The sequence below is a fragment of the Ranitomeya variabilis genome, chromosome 8 (genome assembly GCF_051348905.1).
Source record: "Ranitomeya variabilis isolate aRanVar5 chromosome 8, aRanVar5.hap1, whole genome shotgun sequence".
Classification (NCBI taxonomy): domain Eukaryota; kingdom Metazoa; phylum Chordata; class Amphibia; order Anura; family Dendrobatidae; genus Ranitomeya; species Ranitomeya variabilis.
Window position 1 is genome coordinate 138430971 of NC_135239.1, and position 20844 is coordinate 138451814.

At 44.8% G+C, this 20844-nt stretch overlaps 1 protein-coding gene and 1 long non-coding RNA gene across 4 annotated transcripts in view; both read right to left on the reverse strand.

Moving 5' to 3' along the window:
- The window catches only part of TCF20 (transcription factor 20), a 477459-nt gene that overhangs the window by 282750 nt on the left and 173865 nt on the right, over positions 1-20844 (reverse strand). The gene's annotated exons all lie outside the window — the stretch shown is intronic.
- Positions 7381-20844, reverse strand: part of LOC143788531 (uncharacterized) — a 42809-nt gene continuing 29345 nt past the window's right edge. The window contains exons 2-4 of the long non-coding RNA XR_013218660.1: positions 9712-9860; positions 9271-9377; positions 7381-7537 (exon numbers count right to left, since the gene is read on the reverse strand). This is a non-coding gene — a long non-coding RNA (uncharacterized LOC143788531). The remainder of the gene's footprint in view (positions 7538-9270; positions 9378-9711; positions 9861-20844) is intronic.

A 20844-nucleotide genomic window follows, 5' to 3' on the forward strand; every position in this document is an offset into this window, starting at 1 on the left:
GCAGAGGTGCGGAGATGATGAGCGGTATGGCGTGCGCAGGGTCCCTTCCACAGGTGAGGTGACGCAGCGGCCCGGTATGCAATGTGAGCAGCAGAGCCGGGTTAATCACCGGTTTATCGGTGGTGGCGGCCATCTTCCTGAGGCCACGCGTGCGCAGATGGAGTGCTCTGCTTCTCGGGGCTTCTGGAAAATGCCGCACGTGCGCAGATGGAGATCGCGGCGGCCATTTTCCTGAAGCCAAGTTCGCAGATTTAGATCAGTGTGAATTTACAATTTTCATAGTTATGAAAATTTAGAAAAATCTTTAAATGAGAAGGTGTGTCCAAACTTTTGGTCTGTACTGTATGTGTATTTCTCCCTGAATGTGTTTGTGTCTCTCACTCCCTGAATGTATGTGTGTGTGTCCGCCTCTCACTACGAAAAATGTGCGTGTGTGTGTGGGTTCCTCACTCCACAAATGTGTGTGTCCGCCTCTCACTCCCCGAATGAGTGTGCGTCCCTCTTCATGGGTGTGTGTGTGTGTGTGTGTCTGTGTCCCTCTTCATGGGTGTGTGTGTCCCTCTCTCTGAATGTGAGTGTGTGTATCTCCCCCTCCCTGAATGTGTGTGCCTCATTCCCCGAATGTGCATGTTCGTATGTGTGCGCATCTCCCTCTCCCTCGGAGGGTGGGTGTATGTGTATTTCTCCCTGAAAGTGTGTGCGTCTCTCACTCCCCGAATGTGTGTGTGTGCGTCCGCCTCTCACACCCGAATGTGTGTATTTCACACTCCCTGAATGCGTGTGTGTGTCCGCGTCTCATTCCCCGAATATGAGTGTCTATGGTTCTCACTCCACAAATTTGTGTGTATATGTGTGTATGTCTCCTGCTCCCTGGGAGGGTGTACTTCTCCCTCTACCTGAATGTGTGTGTGTGTCTCTCACTCCCTGAATGTGTGTGTGCCTCACTCCTCAAATATGTGGGCGTGTGTACGTCTCTCACTCCCCGAATGTGTGTGTGCGCGCGTTTGCGTGTCTCTCACTCCCCGAATGTGTGTGTGTGTGTGTATATATATTTCTCCCTGAACGCGCGTGTGTCTCACGCCCTGAATGTGTGTGTGTCTCTTTCACTCCCTAAATATGTGTGTGTGTGCGTGTGTGTGTCTCACTCCCTGAATGTGTGTGTATGTGTGTTGAAACCGGGTGTGTGTCCAAATCTGCGTTGCTGATAAAGATGAATTGGGGACGATATTCTTCAAAGCCTTATTTCAACGCGTTTTGAGGTCATGCAGGACCTCTTGCTCAGGAAGAGGACAAAACCTTACAAGTGGATTGCCAGATCTGTCCCTTCTTATATGCGGTCTCATTTTTTATTTTTTTTTCCCTCTTTCCTTTTCTTACAAATAAAAAAAAAAGCCAAACCAGGCACATGACAAGTCAAATCTCATAAAGCTTAAACATCACAATGATTAATCCCTTAGTGACAGCCAATTTGCTGCTTAATGACCAAGCTAATTTTTACAATTCTGACCACTGTAACTTTATGTGGTTATAACTCTGGAACGCTTCAATGGATCCCGCTGATTCTAAAAACTGCACCCCTCAAGGTGCTAAAACCACATTCAATAAGTTTATTAACCCTTCAGGTGCTCCACGAGAACTAAATCAATGTGGAAGGAAATAATGAACTTTTTACTTTTTTCACAAAAAATTTACTTTGCAACCAATTTTTTATTTTCACATGGGTATCAGGAGAAAATGGACCACAAAATTTGTTGTGCAATTTCTCCCCAGTACGCCAATACCCCATATGTAGGGGGAAGTCACTGTTTGGGTGCATGGCAGGGCTCAGAAGGGAGGGAACACCGTTGGACTTTTTGAATGCAAAATTGGCTGAAATCAATGGTGTCGCCATGTCGCGTTTGGAGACCCCCTGATGTACCTAAACAGTGGAAACCCCCCCATTCTAACTCCAACCCTAACCTCAAAACACTCTTAGCCCAACTCACTTTAATCCTAATGGAAAAATGGAAATAAATTTATTTTTTTAATTTCATTATTTTTCCCTAAGGGGGTGATAAAAAAAAAAAAAGTAAATAAAACCTCCTTTTATTTTTGATTACTGTGATAGACACTACCACTGTGATGAAAATGAACCACTAGGAAAATGTTCCTATTGTTGCCGATTGCCAGCCGATCTCAGCTCTCAGAAGAAGACATCGGCGGCCCGGGGGATATCACAGGGGCATGCAGGGACACCACAGGTACCAGGGGGGAGATCGGTGGACAGGAGGACCCTATTTCTCTCTCCTCTGATGTGCAATCACATCAGAGGAGAGAGAAATTAAATGCAAAACCTGACCTTTATTTTTGCGGTCGCCATTATACCGTTAATAACGGCGATCGCAACACCGGGGTCGGTAAAAAACGACCCGATTCATGTTCTCTCGGGTCTCAGCTACCCCCGGTAGCTGAAACCCCGGAGAAATTCCGACTGGGGGGTGCTACACACTTTTTCCACAGTGCCGTAAATTAACGGCGCTGTGGTTTAAGTAGCTTTAACTGCCACCGTTAAAAGGCGTATCGGATGTTGTTAAGGGGATAAATACAATACAAAAAAAGATAATGTATGTAATGAATCTACAAATAAAAAGATAAAAACAAGTATTAAAATGTATAAAAATGATTGCTGAATAAAAAACTCTGCTGAATCTGTGTGTATGTGTCTCCCTCTCCCTGGGTTTGTGTATGTCTCCCTCTCCCTGGGTGGGTGGGTGGGTGTGTATGTCTCCCTCTCCCCCCCACTGTGTATGTCTCCCTCTCCCTCCTGTGTATGTCTCCCTCTCCCTGGGTGGGTGTGTATGTCTCCCTCTCCCTGGGTGGGTGTGTATGTGTAGGTCTCCCTCACCCTGGGGGTGTGTGTGTGTGTGTGTGTGTGTGTGTGTGTGTGTGTGTGTGTGTGTGTGTGTGTGTGTGTGTGTGTGTGTGTGTGTGTATGTCTCCCTCTCCCTGGGTGGGTGGTTGTGTATGTGTATGTCTCCCTCTCCCTTGTGTCTCTCACGCTCCCTAAATGTGTGTGTCTCTCACTCCCTGAATGTGTGTGTATGTGTGTTGAAACCGGGTGTGTGTCCAAATCTTCGCTGCTGATAAAGATGAAGGGCAGACGATATTCTTCAAAGCTTTATTTCAAACAGGTTAATAGTCAATGCGCTTCAAGGTCATGCAGGACCTCTTCCTCAGGACAAAACCTCACAAGTGGATTTCCAGGTCTGTACCTTCTTATATGCAGTCTCATTTTTTCTCCCTTTCTTTTTCTCAAAAAAAAAAAAAAAAAAAAAACCAGGCACATGACAAGTCAAAGTTCATACAGCTAAAACATCACAATGATTAAATGAAATACAAATAAAAAGACCATGTATGTAACAAATCTATGAATAAAAAGAACCATCCAGAGAAGTTAAAATATAAAAAATTAAAATGCATAAAAATGATTGCTGAGTAAAAAAACTCTTTGCTGAATTTGTGTGTGTGTGTGTGTGTGTGTCTCTCACACCCTGAACGTGTGTCTCACACCCTGAATGTGTGTGTGTGCGTCTCTCACATCCCCAAATGTGTGTGCGAGTGCGTGAAGAGTCCCTTCCTGGGAGAGTCCCTCCCTCTGTGTATACACTATATACACACACAATGGCTATACATATACAATTGTCAGATGTGCAAGCACACGTGGTAGTACAAAAGTATAAGCAGATGACACAAGTCAGTTACCAGCATGATGTTCGGCTGTTGGATGCTGGCAACCACATCAGAGGTGTGGGGGCCAGCCATTTCCCGTTTCTTCCTAAACGACACATGGCGTGACCTCCCTTGGCAGAGAACAAAGGCCCACATCATCACACGTGCACTTAACCCCTTGGTTAATCGCTCCCTTCGCTGCCCCCTAGGATGGTCCTAGCCTCCCTCCCACTTGATCAGGCAGCTGAAACGCCAAAAACCTATGATGGATCACAACTTCTCTATGGAAGGTCAAAGGGCGGCTGTTTTGGAGCCATCTGGTCCGACCGGGCCCCGTTAGACTTTGAGACCAAATACTGCTTTGCTACCTGGCTTCTACTAGCTATTCTACATATCTCCTTACACCTGCGTGCTAGAACGAGTTGCAACCCCGGCGAGCATTCGGCCTGTTCCAGAGATATCGAAAATATAACCAGTATACAGCTAGAACATACGTCAACTCCATCATTCCTTATGAAATTATGACTACTGTCTGGCTGGGGGAATTATTTAATCAGCTAATTAGCTTTAAGGTACCGTCACATTAAGCGACGATGCAGCGATATCGACAACGATGCCGATCGCTGCAGCGTCGCTGTTTCATCGTTGTGTGGTCACTGGAGAGCTGTCACACAGACAGCTCTCCAGCGACCAACGATGCCGAAGTCCCCGGGTAACCAGGGTAAACATCGGGTTACTAAGCGCAGGGCCGCGCTTAGTAACCCGATGTTTACCCTGGTTACCATTGTAAATGTAAAAAAAAAAAAAACAGTACATACTCACCTTCTGATGTCCGTCAGGTCTCTGGCCGTCTGCTTCCCGCACTGACTGTGAGCTCCGGCCGACCGAAAAGTAAAAGCAGAGCACAGCGGTGACGTCACCGCTGTGCTGTGCTTTACGGCCGGCGCTCACAGTCAGTGCGGGAAGCAGACGGCCAGGGACCTGACGGACATCAGAAGGTGAGTATGTACTGTTTTTTTTTTACATTTACAATGGTAACCAGGGTAAATATCGGGTTACTAAGCACGGCCCTGCGCTTAGTAACCCGATATTTACCCTGGTTACCATTGTAAAACATTGCTGGCATCGTTGCTTTTGCTGTCAAACACGACGATACACGCCGATCTGACAACCAAATAAAGTTCTGGACTGTCAGCAACGACCAGCGATATCACAGCAGGATCCAGATAGCTGCTGCGTGTCAAACACAATGATATTGCTATCCAGGACGCTGCAACGTCATGGATCGCTATCGTTATCGTTGCAAAGTCGTTTAGTGTGAAGGTACCTTTACACTCAATAGGAATCCATCCAGAGATAAATAGCTTGGTAGGAGGCTATCTGGTGGAGACATCACTGACAGTCAAAAACAATGGCACCACCTGGGACAAACAATTAGCCAGTCTGTGTAAAGGTACCGTCACATTAAGCGACGCTGCAGCGATATCGACAATGATGCCGATCGCTGCAGCGTCGCTGTGTGGTCGCTGGAGAGCTGTCACACAGACAGCTCACCAGCGACCAACGATGCCGAAGTCCCCGGGTAACTAGGGTAAACATCGGGTTACTAAGCGCAGGGCCGTGCTTAGTAACCCGATGTTTACCCTGGTTACCAGTGTAAATGTAAAAAAACCCAAACACTACATACTTACATTGCCGTGTCTGTCGCGTCCCTCGCCTTCAGCTTCCCTGCACTGTGTAAGCGCCGGCCCTAAAGCACAGCGGTGACGTCACCGCTGTGCTTTGCTTTACGGCCGGCACTGACACATTCAGTACAGGAAGCTCTGAGCAGCAGCGCGAACGCCGGGGGACGTGACAGACATCAGAGGGTGAGTATGTAGTGTTTTTTTTTTACTTTTACAATGGTAACCAAAGTAAATATTGGGTTACTAAGCGCGGCCCTGCGCTTAGTAACCCGATATTTACCCTGTTTACCCTTGTAAAACATTGCTGGCATCGTTGCTTTTGCTGTCAAACACGACGATACACGTTGATCTGACGACCAAATAAAGTTCTGGACTTTCAGCAACGACCAGCGATATCACAGCGGGATCCAGATCGCTGCTGCGTGTCAAACACAACGATATCGCTATCCAGGACGCTGCAACGTCACGGATCGTTGTCGTTCTCGTTGCAAAGTCGTTTAGTGTGAAGGTACCTTAAGGCTGGGTTCACATTGCGTTATGGCAGTCCGTTACATGGACTGCATTACACCGCGGCATAACGCGGTGAAACGCAGTCTGTTAACGCTGCCATTAACCCCTATTATCTGGCGCATCGCCAACGCATGCCATAATCGGCATGCGCTAGCGATGTGCCATCATTCTGTGACAGACCCTCGGACGCGGGCTGCAGAGTTTCCGGGTCCATCACCGCTAGGGTGATCGCATAACGCAAGCTTTTTCGGCACTTGCGTTAACGAAGTCCGTTTAACGCATGCGTTGAACGGACTGCACTAACGCAATGTGAACCTAGCCTAACAGATTATAATAAATTGATGGGAGTAGTTGACTTGTCAGATCAAGTTCTTCTACCGTATCTGGTGAAGCGGAAGACCAGGGCCCGAAATAAAAAAAGGTAGCAATCTACCTCATCCAGATTGCTACCTACAACAGCTTCATCCTGTACAATAAGTTTCAAGGAGCACTCAACAATTTTCTCCTGGAACTGGAGAAAAGTTAGTGTCTCCTGTTTAACTCAAGAGCCTCACAGGAGGCTGTAAGAGCCAAAACATAGTCCAGATTCATAATGTGACCAACAATTTTAGTCACATACCATGATAATCAACTTCCACATATAAATAGTGAAACCAAAAAAGAGAACGATAGCGGAAGCTTATTTAGTTATAAAATGCATAACAAGTTTATTGAAATAGCAATACAAAACATTAAAAACACACCAAAAACCGTGTTAAAGACGATAAAATGCAAAGACACCAAAATGTGCCTGGCCCTCATGTAATTCTGGTATCCATGGTACATATCAAATACTACTCAGGATATATGGACTGACAAAGCACCTCCTAATTACAAGGTCTCACAGCACACCATAAATAGTCTGTAGAAAAGTATGTATTAAGTGGATATGGCAAGGCAGCCGATCTCCAACTACTATAACTCAGCTCTGTGAGCACCAAAAAAGATAACCAAGAGGAGCATGTCTCACCTGGGTATGGAGGGACCACGGCACGCACCCCGACGCGCGTTTCGCCGCTGTCGCACCCTGCTTTCTCAAGGGGGAAGTGTGGTGTGGGAAGAATTGCAGGACCTTAAATCCCCATGGAAACTGGTCACATGGGCGTCAGGTGACCTGCCCCAATCGCCGCTGTGTTTGTACGGCGCATGCGCCCGTCATCGTCCTGGTTAACCCGCCCCTGCCCGGACCAGTCCGGCTAAATGCACGAACGGGAGTATAACAACCCGGTCCTGCATGTCGCCAGACAGCGCCGGACAGAGAGGGGGGAAGTAGTGACGACCGACCTGCGCACGCGCACCACAGCTGAGAGAGAGATGTCACATTCTACGTATATGCTATATGCAAAACAGAGCACATAAATACAAACAGAATCAATCACTAATAACACCTAAAATTCTGTAAGTCCATCAGTGTATATATATATATATATATATATATATATATATATATATATATATATATATACATATAATATAAGGTAAGTTTAACCAGAACAGATAATGCATTCTAAATAAGGTGCTGCGTTTCTTTCTTCAGTATTTTTCTGTAGAAATGACGATTGAAGATCATAACGCCCTTTTCTTCTTTAAGGAACCTGATATGATGTATAACAAATATAAAAACTGTTAAAAACAAACAAACTCACACCAATTAAAAACAGGTGCCAAAAAAACAGATTGATTTAGGAAAAAGGTATTCCAACCAGGAAAGGACATTACCACAAAAAGGGGCCGAAACTAAGGGCATCATTTAAACCAGCTGGCTTCATTGTTCCCAAGGTCACGATCCATTTTGTCTCGCGCTGTGCCAATAATTTTTTGACGTTGCCACCTCTAATGCCCATATGTACTACGTCTATACCCCTTACCAGAAAATCTTTGGGGTTACAATTATGGACCATCCTGAAATGTTTCGGGATGGTCTTAAGGGTCGACACATCTTCCACAGTCTTTGCTGCGACAATATCCCTAACATGTTCTCTTACGCGTACTCGCAGCTCCCGGGATGTTAGGCCTATATAGATTAACTGACAGCTACATGTAGCATAATAAATAACGTTCATAGTGTTGCAAGAGATATATTCCCTAATCATGAATTCTTTGCCATCCACTGAGTTGAATTTGGTGGTTCGAAGGATATTGCTACATGCCATGCAGTGGCCACATTTAAAACAGCCCTGTTTTGGTTTTGAACAGCCAAAAGGATTTACTCTAGGTGCAACATAATGACTTGTTATAAGTAAATCTTTGAGGTTCCTTGATCTACGAGGAGTCATGAGTGGTCTATCTGTCACAAAACGTCTAAGTGAAGGTTCCGCACCCAGGACCGACCAGTGCTTTGCTAATATGTCTCGCATGTTATCCCACTCGTGATTATATACCGAGATGTAACGAATCCTATCCTCCTGCTTGGTCTTCTTATTTTTGTGGTATAACAATGAGTCCCGAGACACCGACCTTGCCCTATTGTACCCGTTTTTAATACATCTCTGGCTGTAGCCTCTTTGTGTGAACCTGTCCCTGAGATCCATAGCCTGTCTTTTGAATTTTTGGTCTGTGGAACAGATCCGCCTCACCCTCAGAAACTGTCCAACCGGGACGGCCCTCACAGTGGCTGAACTATGTGCGGATTTAGCATGCAATAGGGCATTCATTGATGTTTTTTTACGGTATACATCAGTCTGAATCGTGGATGATAAGTCCACTTCCAGACTGATGTCAAGGAAATCAATTTTGTGATAATCATACCTATATGTTAGTTTAATGTTAAAGATGTTATTGTTCAGTGTTGCCATGAAGTCATCCAGCTGCTGCACCGTCCCCCGCCAGAAAAATAGGACGTCGTCAATATAGCGCATCCAACACAGCACATGGTCAGCGGCCCCCGCCCCTGCGTCTCCAAAAACCAACCTCTCCCAGTACCCCAAGAAGAGGTTGGCGTACGCAGGGGCACAGGCCGCACCCATGGCCGCGCCACGTTTTTGTTGGTAGAACTGATCTTTGAAGGTGAAAAAGTTGTGGTTGAGGACAAAATGCAGCAGCTCTAAGATGAATTCACATAGAGGGCCGTCCAGGTTGGAGGTCCCAAGGAAGAAGCGGACCGCCCGCAGACCATCATCATGGTCTATACAGGTGTATAATGTCTCTACGTCTGCAGTGACTAGTAAAGTCCCTGTTTCTACAGAGACGCCGTCAATCCTACCCAGGACATCCGTGGTGTCCTTTACAAAAGAGGGCAAAGTTTCAACTAGTATTTTAAGGTAAAAATCCATCTATCCCCGAAACTATCGGACGTCCTGGAGGATTGATGGCATCCTTATGTACTTACGGAAGTAGGTACAAGGTCGGCGTCTTGGGAAAAGGGACCGTTAAACCATCTAAAATCTTCTTACTGATGATTCCTGAGTCAAAAGCCCGAACCAGAATTTTCTGAAGCTGGATTGAGAAAGACACCACAGGATTATAGCTCAATTTGTTGTACACATTAGTATCACGCAACTGGCGAAGAGCCTCCCGCTCATATTTGACAATGGGCCAGACTACAATATTCCCCCCCTTGTCAGCTGCTTTAAACACTACATCGTCCAAAGATTGTAAATCGTGAATAGCATCCCTCTGTTTACGGGTAAGGTTATCATAACGACGATGTGTAGATAATTTTTTTTAGATCTTCTGATACCAGTCTGGTGAAGACTTCCACGGCTGGACAGAGTGACAAGGGGGGGAAATTGGTAGATCTGGGGAGGATACTCTTGGGGAACCCACCTACCTCATCAGGGGTTTGTTCCTCCAATAATTCCTCCAATACCCGAATGGTGTCTCTCTCAGAGGGGCTCCAGTCTTCCAAATCGGTATCCCCCTTACTATGTAGCTTTTTTAAAATTAATTTACGTGCAAAGAGGTGGAGATCTTTTAAGGCTGTAAAGTAATTAAAGCTGTTAGTTGGAGAAAAAGATAAGCCCTTACTTAAAACATCTAGCTGTGTGTAACTTAAATGGTGGTCTGAAAGATTTATTACCTGGAGCCCTCCTTGAGATTTATTGGTCTCCATTCCTTTTTTACTATTCTGTCTGGTATTCATTTTTCGATTGTTCTCCCCCATTGTGGCGCCATTACCGGCCATATTTGTATCCTGCTTATTCTTAGGTTGTTGCAACTCAGATTTAGTAGGTCTCGCTGATCTAGATCGTGATCGAGACTGCTAATTGTTCCTAAAAAATGGGCGTGATCTCTCATTTGAATTACGCCATTTATAAACCTTATTTTCTTGTTTATCATTAACATCTCTTGAAAATTTTTTTGATTTAGTTTGCTGTATTTCCTCTGCCCATTTTTGCGCTTCCTCCTGTATCTCTGCATTAAATTTTTTTAAATTTTCGGGTGAAAGGCTCTTTTTGATGGTGGTTTGTAGCTCCTCCATTTCTACCTCAATAGTCCTCAGGGATTCTGCATTCAATATTTCCATGAATCCCATAGAGCAAGTGTTGGTGTAGCTTTCCCATTTATCCCGTATCTCAGGGTTTTCTACCACAAAGGAGGGAAATACTTGTACTCTTAATCCCCTTGGGATTAACCCTTTTTGTAGGTATTTGTCAAGAAAAGCATGATTCCACCATATCTTAGTTCTTTTCCTTATGAGATCTCTAAATTTGGTGGTCAACACCCCTATTCCTTTGTCAATCCCTTCAGCACCTGTGATACCGGTGTCTTTGAACACATCGTCTAATTGCGAGAGCCATGCACCATCGCGGGCTCTAAAGTCCATACTTATATAACTGGAGCAAACTGTGAAAAACACAGAGAATAATATTAGCCAAAACATAGTCCAGATTCATAATGTGACCAACAATGGAGGAGGCTGTAAGAAGTACGGAGTCTTTCAGAACAACATTTTATTTGTCTTGTCCCTCCCACTCCCAACCAAAACGGTCCCCAAAAAAGATGCCAAGTTTGTAGTAAGCACGGTAGAAGGAGTGATTCCCAGTATTACTGCCCCATGTGCCACCACAACCAGGCCTTTGTGTCACCCCATTTTGAGAAATTCCACACAACTTTCCAATATTAAATTTATATTTTCTGTTTAGTGGTCCCCAGTAGAGAATCTATTACTTGTCCCATAAAACTTACTATTTTCATCAGTAAAATACATTCTACCCCATTTCACAATTAATTTCAGGCCAAGAAAATCACATATCAAAGCCTCGTCCACATGCCCACATCTGTATAATCCAGAATATGGACCCCACAAATGTTCTTGAAAAGTCAGGTCATCTGACAATTAATTCCAGAAATTGAGCACTCACAAACATTTTTGACCATTTATTATTTTATGCATTATGCGTTGCTTATATAGCACTATCACATTCCGCAGCGCTTTACATAACTCATTACTGTCCCCAATGGAGCTCACAATCCAATTTCCCCATCAGCATGTCTTTGGAATGTGAAAGGAAACCAGAGAACCTGGAGGAAACCCACGCCAATATGGGTAGAACATACAAACTCCTTGCAGATGCTGTCGTTGGTGGGATTTGAACCCACGACCCCAGCCCTGCAATATTGCAAGATTAACCACTGAGCAACCGTGCTGCGGAAGCGAAACGTGGTGTGCTCCACTTGGCTGGTATGTATCCATTTTGGATCTGGTATATTATATATGTTTAATAATTGTCCACTGCCTCTTCTATCTTTTTATTGTTATACCTGATGACACGTATGCATTTTTACTTTCATACAAGGGGATTACAGTCTCCATTGGCTCCATTGAGCCTCACAATCGGGTTGTGTGCAATATATTAAACTACTTCCTGGTCACTTGCTTACGTTTATTGGTCCCATTTGGTACAAAATCTTTTATTGATTATCAGCACTTGATTAGGTGATATATAATTACCGTATATAGTCGAGTATAAGCCGAGATTGTCAGCCTATTTTTTTAGGCTGAAAGTGCCCCTCTCGGCTTATTCTCGAGTCATTGTCTCAGGGGGTCGTCGGGGGAGGAGGAGTGGCAGCTGTCACATCATAATCACCATCCCGGCACGGTCTTTGTACGTCCCTGCTTCTCAGATGGTCTCTGGTGCCTTCAGCTCTTCCTGTGCAACGGTCACGTGGTACCACTCATTATGCAATGTATATGGACGCAACTCCACTCCCATAGCCGACGCATGCATATTCATTACTTTAACCCCTTCCCGACCTCCGCCGTACTATTACTGCGGAGGTCGGATCCCCTGCTTTGATGTGGGCTCCGGTGGTGAGCCCGCATCAAAGTCAGGACATGTCAGCTGTTTTGAACAGCTGACATTTGCCCGCAATAGCGGCGGGTGAAATCACGATTCACCCGCCGCTATTAACCAGTTAAATGCCGCTGTCAAACGCTGACAGCGGCCTTTAACCGGCGCTTCCGGCCGTGCGGCCGGAAATGATCGCATCGCCGACCCCGTCACATGATCGGAGGTCGGCGATGCGTCAGGATGGTAACCATAGAGGTCCTTGAGACCTCTATGGTTACTGATGCCGGCCTGCTGTGAGCGCCACCCTGTGGTCGGCGCTCATAGCAATCCTGCAATTAAGCTACTTAGCAGCGACCTGATGATCGCTGCTATGTAGCTGAGCCGATCCAGTTGTGCCAGCTTCTAGCCTCCCATGGAGGCTATTGAAGTATGGCAAAAGTGAAAAAAATACACATATTTGGTATCGTTGCGTTCAGAATCACCCGATCAATAAAAAAAAGGATTAACCTGATTGCTACACGGCGAAGCGAGAAAAAAATTCGAAACGCCAGAATTACGTTTTTTTGGTCGCCGCGACATTGCATTAAAATGTAATAAGGGGCGATCAAAAGAACGTATCTGCACCAAAATGGTATCATAAAAAACGCCAGCTCGGCACGCAAAAAATAAGCCCTCACCTGACCCCAGATCACGAAAAATGGAGACGCTACAGGTATTGGAAAATTGTGCAATTTTTATTTTCTTTAACAAAGTTTGGAATTTTTTTTTATTACTTCGATAAAACGTAACCTAGACATGTTTGGGGTCTATGAACTCATAATGACCTGGAGAATCAAAATGGGAGGTCAGTTTTAGCATTTAGTGAACCTAGCAAAAAAGCAAAACAAAAAACAAGTGTGGGATTGCACTTTTTTTGCAATTTCACCGCACTTGGAATTTTTTTCCCATTTTCTAGTACAAGACATGCTAAAACCTATGATGTTGTTGAAAAGTGCAACTTGTCCCGCAAAAAAACAAGCCCTCACATGGCCATATTGACGGAAAAATAAAAAAGTTATGGCTCTGGGAAGGAGGGGAGCGAAAAACGAAAAAGCAAAAAGGCAAGGTTGTGAAGGGGTTAATGAGCAGTACCATGTGACCGCTGAACACAGGAACAAGCTGCCAGCGCGCGCCGGAGACCATCAGAGAAGCAGGGACTTGCAGAGATGCGCGAGGATGGGGTGAGTATGACGGTGGAGGGTGAGCCATGTGATATTCACCTGTCCCCGTTCCACCGCCACGCTGTGTCTTCCGGGTCCTCTGGCTGTGATGCTCAGGTCAGAGGGCGCGATGACGTGGTTAGTGCGCGCCCTCTGTCTGAACAGTCACTGCAGAGACCCGGAAGACACAGCGGAGCGAGGCGGTGGAACGGGGACAGGTGAATATCGCAAGTGCCGGGGGCATGAGCCAGCGGCGACATCGGCACCTGACCCCCAAAGCGCTGGTGTCCCCACTTGCTCAGGACACCGGCACTCGGTGCCCAGCGATGAGAGGCGAGTATGTAATTTTTTTTTTTTTTAAATCGCAGCAGCAGCATATGGAGCATATTATGCTATGGAGCATCTTATGGGGCCATCAACCTTTATGGAGCAGCATATGGAGCATATTATGCTATGGAGCATCTTATGTGGCCATCAACCTTTATGGAGGAGCATATGGGGCATATTATTCTATGGAGAATCTTATGGGGCCATCACCTTTTATGGGGCATATTTTAATATGGGGCATCTTATGGGGCCATTGTTAACCTTTGTGCAGCATTATATGGGGCATATTTTTGTATGGAGCATCTTATGGGGCTCCTGATTCAATATGGATATTCAAAAACATTTAACCTACTGATGTCTCAGTCAATTTTACTTTTATTGGTATCTATTTTTATTTTTGAAATTTACCAGTAGCTGCTGCATTTCCCACCCTAGGCTTATGTCAATAAGTTTTCCCAGTTTTTTGTGGCAAAATTAAGGGTCTCTGCTTATACTCGGGTCAGCTTTTACTCGAGTATACAAGGTATTTAATTTGTTGCATAGGCACTTTTTCAAGATCTAATTATGTTCTAGGCTGTATACAGTGGACCCTTTTTTTCATTTCCTTATGTATTTATACCAGATGTACTTTATGTTATATATTGGACCACATGGTCATTTTCTTAGTCATATTTTTAAATGTTTTTTTTAGTTCATATTATGCACATCCCGTCCTCCTTCCTTGTGTTATTGTTATTTTTATCTTTTCCTGACTCCCCCACATTTTCTTTTAAAGATAAACCTTTTTATTCTAGCCCTGCTGGTGTTCTGAATATCGTGTAGCGCTGCGCTCCCCCTCCCCATTATACTCACCTGCTCCTGGCGCGGTGCAGTCCCTGGTTCCCCGGCGCCGCAGCTTCTTCCTGTATTGAGCGGTCACATGGTACCGCTCATTACAGTAATGAATATTCGGCTCCACCCCTATGGGAGGTGGAGCCGCATATTCATTACTGTAATGAGCGGTACCATGTGACCGTTCAGTACAGGAAGAAGCTGAGGCGCCGGGAGAACCAGGGACCTGCAGGGACCGCGCCAGTAGCAGGTGAGCATTATTAGACAGCCCACGCTCCACCTCCCCTGCCAACCCCTGGGTATGACTCGAGTATAAGCCGAGAGGGGGACTTTCAGCCCCAAAAAATGGGCTGAAAATCTCGGCTTATACTCGAGTATATACGGTATATGGTAGTGAATAGTATATATATATTGAGTTAAGATAGAAACCAGAATCAAGAGCTGTCAGTGTATGAAGAGTTATAGCAGCACGCTAAAAGCATGATGTGAATAATAAGGTTAGCTAAGAGGGACATGGAAATTTATGACTTTTAATGTGGTTTGGGGAAACGTTAATTAGTCATATTGCGTCATTATATTCTTTGTTCTAAAACACGTTTCTCTCTGCAATATGAGGTTATCATGTATACACCTTTTGCTGCAAGGTGCAGCTTCCTTTGTCTAAATCATGTACAAAAAGCCCCTGTTACTGTTGTTCGGGGCCATTACATCGCCAACCTGCTGCTGTGTCACAACATGGCCATTCTATCGCCATTCTGCAGCCGTGCCACACTCTGGCCAGGCTAGGGCCAGACCACTGCCAGATGTCCCAGCATTACTTTGTCTGTCTGGACGTCTGTTCGTGCCTGCATGCTTCATCTCTCTAACTTCTATGAACTGTTCTGCTGCGATAACGCCGAATAAACTTCAGTCTCTGCTTGAAAAGAAGATTGTCTACATATTTTTCACGGCTCTTCCAGCTCTCAGTAAGGACTTTCTTACATTATGTATTTTTTTTTTTTTGTTTTACAGCATGACTAACTGGTTTAAGGATATAAATTGAAAATTGTGATTTTTATTTTTTCAAAATTGTCAACCATGCAAAAAATAATCTACCTAAATTTACCACTAAAAGTACAGTGCGTCACCAAAAAATCTCAATCACTGAGATACCTTGAAGCGTTCCAGAGTTATTAAATCATGAAGGGAGAATGGTCAGATTTCTAAAATTTGGCCTGGTCATTAAAGGGGTACTCCAGGGAGTTAGTACAATTTTTGTTTCTATCCCTGCCCTCGTATACTATAAAGATGAGATGCCCAGTAAACTCCTTTTATCTTTAGAACACTTAGACTATGTGTGCACACGGTGCGTTTTTAATGCGTTTTCACAACTTTTTTTGCATGGAAATGGGCCAAAAACACTATGGAATCCTTGTGCAAGCTAATTCAATGACAATCCTGAAGTGTTGTGCACATGATCATTAAATTTTCTTTGAGTATTTGCAGTGCATTTTTTTTTTGGTAGCATGTCAATTCTTTGTGTCGATTTTCAGCATTTACCACATATTGACTTCAATTGAGTCAGTCAAAAACGCAGGTATAAAAAGGATTGCGGATTTGCTTAGTTTCTGTTTGCGTTTTTACCAGCTTCCTATGGTGTTTCTCACACTGTCATTTGTGGCTTAGAGCTGATGTTCTTAGTCTGGGAGGGGGCAAATATCCATGGCTCCTTCTTAGGCTATTAATATCAGCACACAGCTGTCTGCCTAGCCTTTGCTGGTTAGATTTCATAAGGAGACCCTATGTCAATTTTTTCTCTGGGGTCCTCCTGTAAACTAGCCAGAAAAAGCTAAGCCGACAGCTGTGGGCTGATATTAACCCCTTTACCCCCAGGGGTGGTTTGCACGTTAATGACTAGGCCAATTTTTTCAATTCTGACCACTGTCCCTTTATAAGGTTATAACTCTGCAACGCTTTAATGGATCCCGGTGATTCTGACAATGTTTTCTCGTGACATATTGTACTTCATGTTAGTGGTAAAATTTCCTAGACATTACTTGAGTTTATTTGTGGAAAAAAAGGGAAATTTGGCGAAAATTTTGAAAATTTTGCAATTTTTCAACTTTGAATTTTTATGCCCTTAAATCACAGAGATATGTCACACAAAATACTTAACCCCTTCCCAACCCATGACGCCACGTAGGCGTCATGAAAACCCGTGCCAATCCGAACCATGACGCCTATGTGGCGTCATGAAATGATCGCGTCGCTGCAGAGCGGGTGAAAGGGTTAACTCCGATTTCACCCGTTCTGCAGGGACAGGGGGAGTGGTACTTCAGCCCAGGGGGTGTGGCTTCACCCCCCCCGTGGCTACGATCGCTCTGATTGGCAGTTTCACTTTCAACAGCCAATCAGAGCGATTTGTAATATTTCACCTAAAAAACTGGTGAAATATTACAATCCAGCCATGGTCGATGCTGCAATATCATCGGCCATGGCTGGAAATACTGAAGTGACCCCCCCCACCCCACCGATCGCCCCCCCAAGCCACCGATCTGTCCCGTAGTCCCCTCCGTCCTGTGCTCCGCTCCCCCGTCCTCCTGTCCGCTTCCCCCGTGCTCCTATGTCACCCCCTTGTGCTCCGACGCCCCCCCCGTGCCCCAATCTCCCCCCCCCTTATACTTACCGAGGCTCCCGGTGCCCGTCCGCCTCCTCCATTGGCGCCGCCATCTTCCAAAATGGCGGGCGCATGCTCAGTGCGCCCGCCGAATCTGCCGGCCGGCAGATTCATTACAAAGTACATTTTGATCGCTGTGGTAGGTTCTATCACAGCGATCAAAATAAAAAATAATAATAAATAAACCCCCCCTTTATCACCCCCATAGGTAGGGACAATAATAAAATAAAGAAAATATTTTTTTTTCTTTTTCCACTAGGGTTAGGGTTAGAACTAGGGTTAGAACTAGGGGTAGGGTTAGGGTTAGGGGTAGGGTTAGGGTTACGGGTAGGGTTATGGCATGTGCACACAGTGCGGATTTGGCTGCGGATCCGCAGCGGATTGGCCGCGGATCCGCAGCGGATTGGCCGCGGATCCGCAGCGGATTGGCCGCGGATCCGCAGCGGATTGGCCGCGGATCCGCAGCGGATTGGCCGCGGATCCGCAGCGGATTGGCCGCTGCGAATTCGTAGCAGTTTTCCATCAGGTTTACAGTACCATGTACACCTATGGAAAACCAAATCCGCTGTGCCCATGGTGCGGAAAATTCCGTGCAGAAACGCTGCGTTGTATTTTCCGCAGCATGTCAATTCTTTGTGCGGATTCCGCAGCATTTTACACCTGTTCCTCAATAGGAATCCGCAGGTGAAATCCGCACAAAAAAACACTGGAAATCTGCTGTAAATCCGCAGGTAAAACGCAGTGCCTTTTACCTGCAGATTTTTCAAAAATCGTGCGGAAAAATCTCACACGAATCCACAACGTGGGCACATAGCCTTAGGGTTAGGGTTGGAATTAGGGCTAGGGTTGGAAATAGGGTTAAGATTAGGCTTGTGGTTAGGGTTACGGATAGGGTTAGGGGTGCGTTGGGGTTACAGTTGTGGTTAGGGTTGGGATTAGGGTTAGGGTTGGGATTAGGGTTAGGATTGGAATTAGGGTTAGGATTGGAATTAGGGTTACGGGTGTGTTGCGGTTAGGGTTGTGGTTAGGGGTGTGTTGGGGTTAGGGTTGTGATTAGGGTTATGGCTACAGTTGGGATTAGGATTAGGGGTGTGTTGGGGTTAGTGTTGAAGTTAGAATTGAGGGGTTTCCACTGTTTAGGCACATCAGGGGTCTCCAAACGCAACATGGCGCCACCATTGATTCCAGCCAATCTTGCGTTCAAAAAGTCAAATGGTGCTCCCTCCCTTCCAAGCCCCGACATGCGCCCAAACAGTGGTTTACCCCCACATTTGGGGTACCAGCGTACTCAGGACAAACTGGGCAACAACTGTTGGGGTCCAATTTCTCCTGTTACCCTTGCAAAAATAAAAAATTACTTGCTAAAACATCTTTTTTGAGGAAAGAAAAATGATTTTTTATTTTCACGGCTCTGCGTTGTAAACTTCTGTGAAGCACTTGGGGGTTGAACGTGCTCACCACACATCTAGATAAGTTCCTTGGGGGGTCTAGTTTCCAAAATGGGGTCACTTGTGGGGGGTTTCTACTGTTTAGGCATATCAGGGGCTCTGCAAACGTAACATGATGCCCGCAGACCAATCCATCAAAGTCTGCATTCCAAAACGTCACTACTTCCCTTCCGAGCCCCGGCATGTGCCCAAACAGTGGTTTACCCCCATATATGGGGTATCAGCGTACTCAGGAGAAACTGGACAACAACTTTTGGGTCCAATTTCTCCTGTTACTCTTGCAAAAATAAAAAATTCTGGGCTAAAAAAATATTTTTGAGGAAAGGAAACACATTTATTATTTTCACGGCTCTGCGTTATAAACTTCTGTGAAGCACTTGGGGGTTCAAAGTGCTCACCACACATCTAGATAAGTTCCCTTGGGGGTCTAGTTTCCAAAATGGAGTCACTTGTGGGGAGTTCCTACTGTTTAGGCACATCAGGGGCTCTGCAAAAGCAACCTGACGCCCGCAGAGCATTCCATCAAAGTCTGCATTTCAAAACGTCACTGCTTCCCTTCCGAACCCTGACGTGTGCCAAAACAGTGGTTTACCCCCACATATGGGGTATCAGCGTACTCAGGAGAAACTGGACAACAACTTTTGATGTCCAATTTCTCCTGTTACCCTTGGGAAAATAAAAAATTGTGGGCTAAAAAAACATTTTTGAGAAAAGAAAAATTATTTTTTATTTTCATGGCTCTGCGTTATAAACTTCTGTGAAGCACTTGGGGGTTCAAAGTGCTCACCACACATCTAGGTTAGTTCCTTGGGAGGTCTAGTTTTCAAAATGGGGTCATTTATGTGGGAGCTCCAATGTTTAGGCACACAGGGGCTCTCCAAACGCGACATGGTGTCCGCTAATGATTGGAGCTAATTTTCCATTCAAAAAGCCAAATGGCGTGCCTTCCCTTCCGAGCCCTGCCGTGCGCCCAAACAGTGGTTTACCCCCACATATGGGGTATCATCGTACTCAGGACAAACTGGACAACAACATTTGGTGTCCAATTTCTCCTATTACCCTTGGGAAAATAAAAAATTCTGGGCTAAAAATCATTTTTGAGGAAAGAAAAATTATTTTTTATTTTCACGGCTCTGCGTTATAAACTTCTGTGAAGCACCTGGGGGTTATTAGTGCTCACTATGCATCTAGATAAGTTCCTTGGGGGGTCTAGTTTCCAAAATGGGGTCACTTGTAGGGGATCTCCAATGTTTAGGCACACAGGGGCTCTCCAAAGGCGACATGGTGTCCGCTAACTATTGGAGCTAATTTTCCATTCAAAAAGTCAAATGGTACGCCTCCCCTTCCGAGCCTTGCTGTGCACCCAAACAGTGGTTTACCCCCACATATGAGGTATCAGCGTACTCAGGACAAATTGGACAACAACGTCCGTGGTCCAGTTTCTCCTTTTACCCTTGGGAAAATAAAAAAATTGTTGCTAAAAGATCATTTTTGTGACTAAAAAGTTAAATGTTCCTTTTTTACTTCCATGTTGCTTCTGCTGCTGTGAAACACCTGAAGGGTTAATAAACTTCTTGAATGTGGTTTTGAGCACCTTGAGGGGTGCAGTTTTTAGAATGGTGTCACTTTTGGGTATTTTCAGCCATAGAGAACCCTCAAATTGACTTCAAATGTGAGGTGGTCCCTAAAAAAAATGGTTTTGTAAATTTTGTTGTAAAAATGAGAAATCACTGGTCAAATTTTAACCCTTATAACTTCCTAGCAAAAAAAAAAATTGTTTCCAAAATTGTGCTGATGTAAAGTAGACATATGGGAAACGTTATTTATTAACTATTTTGTGTCACATAACTCTCTGGTTTAACAGAATAAAAATTCAAAATGTGAAAATTGCGAAATTTTCAAAATTTTCGCCAAATTTCCATTTTTTTCACAAATAAACTCAGAAATTATCGACCTAAATTTACTACTAACATGAAGCCCAATATGTCACGAAAAAACAATCTCAGAATCGCTAGGATCCGTTGAAGCGTTCCTGAGTTATTACCTCATAAAGGGACACTGGTCATAATTGCAAAAAACGGCAAGGTCATTAAGGCCAAAATAGGCTGGGTCATGAAGGGGTTAATAAGTAACATATCCCACATGTCTACTTTACATCAGCACAATTTTGGAACCAACATTTTTTTTTTGTTAGGGAGTTATAAGGGT